Genomic DNA, 9,753 nt, shown 5'->3' on the forward strand with positions numbered 1-9,753 from the left:
TATGTATACACGACTTAATTGCCCATATATTAAGGTAGGCAATGTACCTATACATATTTTTGGCACATTTTTCGTATCGATATTTTCACACGTGACTGTATCCACCTATTTTATTTTAACCGTATATACTATGCAAGGCTCGGAATCGGTTTTTTTTTTCATACAAAACATTACGATATTATTACGTTCTTTTTCGTTCTTTGGTTTATTATTATATTTTTAGTAGGACAATCTAATAATATGAAGTTGTTATTTAAATACACGATTCAGTTCTACGTAAAGAGCATAAAATAATTAAAAAATTAATTGGCTATTTCAGGGTTTAACAAAAAACCGGTTCCGAGCCCTGATACTATGTTATTACTTTCCTAACTGATAACTGGAGTGTTACGAGTATACTACCTATTAAATCCAGCACAGCACAGTTAGCAGCAAAAAAGCTGGGCGTCCTCAACAAGGTGAGGCAGTATTTTACACCTAGGCAGCTGCTCGACCTTTACCTAGCACAAGTGCGATCGTGTGTGAAATACTGTTCACATCTGTGGGATGGTTTAGCAAAATACCAGCTTGAGGCGCTCGAGTCAGTCGAGAGGAGGGCCAAGAGAATCATTAATGATGACGATCTGACGAATGCTCGACTTCAAAGTCTGGAGCATCGTCGCAATGTTGCCAGCCTAACGATCTTTTACAGGATACATTTCGGAGAGTGTGCCGAGGAACTGCACAACCTTATTCCTCCGTCCCCATTTCACCATCGGACTACCAGACAATCGGAATTCCGGCATCGCTTCATGGTAGATATTCCACAAATACGCACGAAGCGTTTTGCTTCAACATTCCTTATGCGAACTGCCAAGGAGCGGAATGCCCTGCCCGAGTCTGTGTTTCCGCATGAGTACAATCTGAGTCTCTTCAAGGCTAGGGTAAATAGGTATCTCATAGGTAAGTTTGCTTCACCGTAGACCGCATCATCTCTTACCATCAGGTGAGATCGTGGTCAAACGCCTGCCTATCTTTATAAAAAATAAATATTTTTCATATACGTTCTTACTGTTCAAACATTTTTTTAATTCTCCTAAGGTGACAACCCTACATAGGATGCGCGTGCGCGCGTGATGGAGGGCCTCGAGTTATCTCGCCCTTTGACAGGGCCCGCTATCCCGGGGCTTAGCGGGACTCGCGATTATCGACTCCGATTCGAACTCGATTACCAATGGATTTTTAACCTCTAGTAATAATAGCTAATCAACTATCATTCTCTTATTATTATCGATAACATACATATTGTAAGTCGATAGGTACAGTCAGCGTCAAATACTTTGTAGCAACCAAAGTAGCCAAATAGTTCGGTACCTACACCATATATTTAGTATGGTGTACCGAACTATTTGGCCACTTTGACTGCTACGAAGTATTTGACGCTGACTGTACAGGTACCAGAAGTAGGTAAATAAAGAAGACCGATAACTCCCATTGAAAAGCGCGTGCCCCGCATGTCTTTTCATTTTTAACTTTGTGTGTATGAAAACGATCATCTAGACCACGTAGACCCTCAGTGAAATTTATGAGTGAAATTGAACGGGCGGAGTCGGGCCGCATTTCAAATTTGTATAGCTGCAAATCAGGCTCCGGAGGGACTCCATCGCGTCTGCCATACATATTGTATAGGCACATTGAAAATGCGACCCGGTTCGACTCCGTCCATTCGGTGAGAAACGTAACTCAGCGCAAATTAAATTAAAAATTAACAAATGAATCTCAAGATTTACCTACATATTATAATATAAATAGACAATAAAAAATAACTACAATACAATATATAAGTAAATCATAAGTATAAAAGTACAAAGAAATTAAGAGTATTTTGGGCATCTTTTTTAGTTAATAGCGCCATCTAGGGATCTCACTGACAAGGTAAAGAAGTTATCGTCGAAATGCAAATATAGTAAATAGCAACACATACAACAATTTAGCATTCTTATTTAATTTACACTATATTTACGGCCCTCTTACTACACCCAATAAAATTAAAAATATAAAACGAATAAGAACATTTCGAAATTATTCTGAGTCGAATTTCTCCGGCTTGGCCCGCACTGTCAGCGGACGATCGAAGGCGCACGCACTGTGCGAATTGTGCGCTAACTTTTGTTTATTTTTGGTTAAGGGGCCTTCCAGTTCCGATTATTATACAATAATGACGACACCTACTGAAGTTTATATATGTTAACATAAAGTTTGGATGTAACTTATCTTCCTAATTAACAGATCATTAATAATTAAATCTTTATTATATTTAAATTTAAATTGAAAACAAAATCGTCAGATGAGTCAAACTTGTCAAAGTAACGGTATTATATTTTTATTAAAAAAATAGAATATTATGAACTGCAAAAAATATTTTTTAGGGTTCCGTACCTCAAAAGGAAAAAACTGATCCCTTATAGGATCACTTTGTTGACCGTCTGTCCATCGGTCTGTCAAAACTCTTTATCTCGGGAACGCGAAATATCGAGTTGAAATTTAAACCATATACTTAGGTCTGCAGTCCCTTGAAGCTTTGAAAAAAATAAACTTCTAAGTCAACGCAAAAAAAAGATACGGCCGTTTATGCCGCAAATAACGTAGTATATTTGGACACTCTTAAGGGCATCAAAATTTGTATGGTACTTCCCGTTGACTTAGAACTATGAAATTGGCAAGTAATATTGTCTTATACTACAAGTACAGGAAAAAATATGAAAACCAGAAATTTGTAAAAAGTAAAAATTATACAAGATAAATTTGTACGAATCCTTAAGATATCTTGCGATATATAGCTCGGTATATTTAGAGATATATGTATTTTGATATATTTCGTCTCTCTCACAATATAGGTGCTAGACAGACAGCCTTGTATATTTTGGTATTGTAGACGTGTGTGGTGCTTAGCTTAGCTTATCTTATAGTACATAAGATATCTATCGGTATCTGTCGGCATCTTACGGTATATTAACATATATTATCGCTCAGTCTGTGACGCGCGTATTGCCTAGTTTCCTCCTGAGTTGGGAGGTCAGATGGCAGTCCCCTTCGTATAAAGTCGTGCCTATACAAATTCTTGAGATAAGTTGCCAAGCGGACCCCTAAGCTCCCATGAGCCATGGCAAAAACTAGGACAATGCGAGGAGGATGAAGATTATGACGATTAAGAAATATTTGTGTTATTTTAAGCTACAGCTATTGTTCATATAATTCTGAGGGCCTACCGCGAACCACGTTCAGCATGTTATCTCTCTGTCGCACTTGTAAATTAGTAGGTAAGTGTGAAAGTGAGGCAACACGTCGAACGTGGTTCACGGTAGGCACCCTGTTACCACTTACGACGGGAGAGCGGTGTCTGTTGGCACAAGTGTCATTGTCATGTACGCTTAAAAAGAGGCTCCAGGTTGCATAGTCACGTTATCTCTCTTTATCACTCATCCATATTAAGTAGTGCGACAGTGACAGTTGCGTTTCGTTCTGGCATCCTGTCAACGTACCCTGCGTTGACGCACCCAGATATAATTACGTACGTTTGTTATATTTTTTATGACCAGTAAAAATGCATCGGTACGCCCCCTTAACCAACATATTAAGCATACTCAGTAATCGAATCGCCGTGTTTCTCGGAAGCGATCCGTTTACCCGCGAATTTATTTTAATCGATGCTGTGTGCCTTTATCGTATTGTTCACTGATGGATGGTACCCTAACAGGCCAATTCGAGTTTTAGTTATTCGATCTGTTCCCGATATGATATCCGAAGTGACATTTTTGGTTAAAGAAATATCATTTATGACACTGACAGATCACTATCATATCGGAAACAGTTCGAATGATTAAAACTCGAATTGGGCTGTAAACCTCCATGCAGTTTTTCAACTTTATTGTCTAGTTAATAAGTGTGATAACTGGCAGGTTCAGCTACCAAAAACAAATGAGTGTATCAGCCTTTGGAAAACTAGTTTAAATTTGGAATCTGTTGCGCGGGAATAGAGTAGATAATTGAATGATGGTGTAGGGTTGTTAAGCCTGTTATGTGTGGTAGAATGATTAACTGTTGTTTTGGTAATTTTTCTTACAGACTATCACGCCTGTGAGTTTATGATGACCAGGGGTCGGGCAAAAAGTGCGCATGACGTCAAACCACTTATAGGATGATTTCAAATATATAGTATTTTTGATTTTCATAAACAATTATCACTTATCATTTATCAACCTCTTTATTAAACGATATCGCCACTTGAAATGAGTAAGTACGTTTTTGACTGACACATTGTCAATCAGATGAACAATAAATTGACTTCGTTACTGTTTAGCTATTGTATCTTCACGATTATATTTAGCTAAAATTTATATTTACTAATGTATAAGAAAATGCTCTAAAATGTCATGTCATCTTTACTCGAATATTGTGGCAATTTTCCGTTTTTGGAGGTAGGTGACAAACACGTATACTGCTAATCTTACCTACTGTTCCCACTTTTGACTATTAAACCTATTTATCTGAGGATCCCACAGACTTGTTCTAACTAATTTCAAATAATTATACCTTATGGTAACAAGTTTCGTGAAATTTATTTTATTCACTACATCACCCTACCACCTGTATTATTAGGTAATTCCATGGATTTATTTACGATTATTTTGTTACTTCATTAATACTACTTTGATACTACATGTCACACGGAAGTTTAAATACAAACTCAAACATCATCCTGTGTGTAAGATTACGTCATTTTTACGTCATCCGCACTTTTTGTCCGACCCCTGATGATGACCGAATTTATTAGCGAAGATGTAAACTATTTATTTGACACCTTTTAATATACGAAAGTTGTTAGTTGCTCCGGCTGAGTAGTCATGGGATTATAATATTATTTATACCATTGTGAGGGATATTTCTATGCAAATAATGGCGGTTTCAGTGCTCCTTAGTACTTAGCTACCTTAATTACGTTACGTACATTACGATACAAGTGCGAAAAATAGGAAATTCGAAACGAGTGGCGATAAATTAAAACACGACCGAAGGGAGTGTTTTAAATCGACACGAGTTGCGATTGTTGCGAATTATCTATTCGCACATGTATCGTACAACATTTTACAGTACATATGGCCCTTTAAATGTTAGACATAGTAACGTAATATGCTAATTTTCGCACTAGTGCGGTAAAGTAGCACCAAAAATAAGGTTCAATACGGTTTCGTGTTATATGTATAGGATTATTATTCCCTTTATTTTCATTATTAAGCCTTTATTTTCATCCTTAATCTACCTTAACTAATACATAAAGAATGGAAATAAATATCTAGAATTTTTATTAAAGGTAATTAAGGCCCCTGTCGGGTAAAGGCCTCCTCCAACAATTTCCAAGTTGACCTTGAACGAGCTTTCTGTATCCAATCTTCTCCGGTACTTTTTTTAATATCTGTAACCCAACGATCTCTAGGGCGTCCTTGGCCTCTCTTAGCTCTTGGCCCTGGCCACGTAGCAGCAAGTTGTGTCCACCTTTCATCTGTCATTCTTGCCACGTGACCAGCCCACTTCTATTTCATGCGTTTCATACACTGAAGAGCATCAATGGTGTTGGTTTTTTTTGCGTATATCTTGGGATCGTTGTCTGTCCTTCAGCCTGATGTTCAGGATACTCCTCTCCATTGCACGCTGGGCCTTCTGTATATCTTTATTTTATTTTATTTTATTTATTAAGTACAACCACATCGTATACTTTAAGATTTATTTTATTATTACATATGATACATCACAAAAATCTTAAAGTACTTCACCTGATGTAATACGACAATTATGGAATACATAGCATTGTCCAAGCATGATACCTATTGGGAACGACATAAGAACTATGGGACATTACATTTTATAACATTTAATTTGTAAGACTTATAAAACAATTAACTACTATATGTACATTATTTACAATTTTACAAATAAATACTAATACTAATATATAATTTAACACAGAATAATTTAATTTAAATTTGAATTTTGAAACTAATTATTTTTTCTCTATTATATCTCTGTATTCTGTACGTACGACATGCAGGGGAGCAGGCATCCGTCCATGACTTTCTTTTTTAGTTTTAGTGGTAACTTTGAGGTATAGGATATTAAATTTAAATAAGTTTTTGGCGATTTTTGTTACAAGCATTTATCGCAGACTGTACCTTTTTTTAAACAGGCGACTAATACTAATTCTAAAAACCCGAAACATAATTAGGTTGCGTTGTTTTATCATAGAGTTCCTATGGCCACCTCCTGTCTCCATCATCAGATCAGCTCGATGCTGAATATTGCATTGTCACCCGATTTACATACTCGTATATGCAAAATTTCAGCTCAATCGGAAACCGGGAAGTGGATCAAATTTAACTTGCAAGATTTGATTACAGACCGACAGACAACGGGTCAGCTGAAACCTAATAAAAGCTTGTAAAAAGTGAGACCAACTCGTGAAGGGTTCCTTCCGTGAAGGATTAACCTATACTTCGTTTTTAGGGTTCCGTACCTCAAAATGAAAGAACGAAACACTTATAGGATCTCTGTTGTCCGTCCGTCTATCATGCAGCAAATACCTTATATTTCGATACTCTCAAGGGTATCAAAATGTAGAGGGTACATCCCGTTGACCTAGAACTATGAAATTTGGCGATTAATATCGTCTATACTTCACTACATATACAGGGAAAATTCATAAAACCATAAACTAGTAAAATAAATTTAAATTTGTACAGAACCCTCAGTGGGCGGATCCGACTCGCACTTGCCCGCTTTTAGTTATTCCATAATGTAGTTTCAATTCAAACATGTAATATTAAGTAGCCTCCCACACAAAGACGCCACATTAGAATGACGCGTCGTTTGAAGGAAACGCTGATTGCTACATTTGTACTCGTTTCCTCCCGACCTCCCGCGGAAACTGGATAAATCGGGACTATTTAGGACGCATCTTATTTTAGAGTTCCTTGTATAGGAGAACAATGTATGTGTATAAAAAGTGTCCATCAAAAATCTTTAAATAGATGGCGCCACTATACATCGCGAACAAATTTTTGACTTTGATAAAAAAAAAACACTAACAGCGCACTTCACTCCGTCAATAACGTCTAAGTTCATGTCATGTCCTTGTGCTACCCTAGCGCTACCGGAGAGACTACAAACTATTATTTTCAGCTACCAGCTGGACACTTGAAACAGTTCTCCCGTAAGATATTGTTCTCCTGTTCCTTGGATTATATTAATGTAATGTTAAATGATACTTATAACTGATTTTATTTTAATAGCGATACTAACGTAAAACATTAATCATTGGGAACACAGTTGATGACAGATGACAGATGGAAAACGCGGAAGAGCTCGAACTGCGTTCGTTAAGGATGCGTTCCATGTCAATTAATATCAGAATTTTGAATGAGGATACCCGCTCAAATAAAAAAAAGTTATTGAGAATAAAAACTCCTTAGCTTGTTGAAATATTAAAATTAATGTTACAGTACCATAATAATGCCAATTTATCTAATTAAATAAATAAATAATAAATATAAATCTCTGCTCCATTGCCATGCAGAGCCACCGAATTGACTAACCTGTGGACTATTAAAATGTCTTGTTAGAAGGAGTTAGTGTCCGACCGGATTTTTACCGAAACCGAAGATTCGGTATTGGCTTAATTTTGGGTCCGTCCGTAACTTTTATACAAGTTACAATCGTTCAAAATAATGACAAATAAAAACTATGATCCACCTTTAATTCGTGCAAGTGATATAAATGTCCGATATACGTGATATACTCATCACGTGTATTCTAATTAAGAAAGAGTAATAAATATAAATTGATTAATAAATATTATAGGACATTATTACACAAATTGACTAAGTCCCACAGTAAGCTCAATAAGGCTTGTGTTGAGGGTTATGAGGGTACTTAGACAACGATATGTATAATATATAAATATTTATAAATACTTAAATACATAGAAAACACCCATGACTCAGGAACAAATATCCATGCTCATCACACAAATACATGCCCTTACCAGGATTTGAACCCGGGACCATCAGCTTCGTAGGCAGGGTCACTACCCACTAGGCCAAACCGTTCGTCAAAACAATCATAAATCAAACGAGGCCATCATACAGGATGTTTATTTAGTCACCTGCAATAATTTACGGGGTGAATACATAGGTCATACTGAGCATGTTGTACTATGGGACCAACCCTGAAATAGAGATAAGTTATTTCATACATTTTGGCTGTCTGACCTTTCGCATTTCACTTTTCGCTTTTGGCATTTTCTATGGGAGAATAAAAACAAAAAAAATAAAATAAATATTATAGGACATTATTACACAAATTGACTAAGTCCCACGGTAAACTCAATAAGGCTTGTGTTGCGGGTACTTAGACAACGATATATATAATATATGAATATTTATAAATACTTAAATACATAGAAAACACCCATGACTCAGGAACAATTATCCATGCTCATCACACGAATAAATGCCCTTACCAGGATTTGAACCCGGGACCATCGGCTTCGTAGGCAGGGTCACTACCCACTAGGCCAGACCGGTCGTCAAAATAAAAATTTATTTCGCGATTTCGGGATTGGTCGCACAGTAAAAGTTGCTCAATATGACCTATATATTAAGCCCGTAAATTATTGCTAATAAACACCCTGTATAGATATCATAGACTACAGAGTTGTGATGATTTACTTGGAGTTGAAAACATTATATTACACAAGTTCTCCTATTTATGTTTTTTCCTTTTTTTTATAATTATCTACGTCGTATTATTTAGCATTAAAAAAATTGTAAATAATCTTGGCGTGTATTTTTATTGCAGAACGCTTTTACCAACATAAAACTATGTGACAAAAACCAAAAGTTGAGGAATTAGTAAGACAATAATATAAATATACTGATTTATACATAAATTAATTGGTTTATTAGAAAACATAATTTCCCTAATAAGTGCGCCACAGGACAGTCGACGCAGTGTTAACACACCTACGTAAATAAGCCAAAAAATATCATGTAAAGATCCCGACGAAATGAGAAATGAAAATCTCCTTTGCTTAAAAACCAACACACCCATTGAATTAAAATAGAATCTTTAGAATTAAATAATGGAGAAAAATTTACAAGATATCTTTAGGTATCCATATATTTATTATCCAGATACCTAATAGTACATTACGATACAAGTGCGAAAAATAGGAAATTCGAAACGAGTGGCGATAAATTAAAACACGACCGAAGGGAGTGTTTTAATTCGACACGAGTTGCGAATTACCTATTCGCAGATGTATCGTACAACGTTTTACAGTACATATGGCCCTTTAAATGTTCGACACAGTAACGTAATATGCTAATTTTCGCACTAGTGCTATAAAGTAGTACCATGCGTACTGTAAAAGTTATTTGCAAATCAAAAGTGCCAATGTAAGGTACTTTTATGTAACAGTAATTCGAATGATTCTCGGTCAGGTACTGCGCGCGAGGGGGCAGCGGATGGCATTATACAAGATAGGACAAAGTACCTACCTAAGTATATTCATTATAGTACATTGTGCAACGAGTGGGGTAAGTGAAATTTTGGAAGCGAGGGTGGGATTAAATACCCGAGTTTGCAATATTTTTACCCTCGGAGTTTCACACAATGTTTTTCATCACACTTGAAGAGAAAGCTAAATTTTAAGTGGAATTA

The sequence above is a fragment of the Cydia pomonella genome, chromosome 5, assembly GCF_033807575.1.
Source record: "Cydia pomonella isolate Wapato2018A chromosome 5, ilCydPomo1, whole genome shotgun sequence".
In the NCBI taxonomy this organism is placed as follows: Eukaryota; Metazoa; Arthropoda; class Insecta; order Lepidoptera; family Tortricidae; genus Cydia; species Cydia pomonella.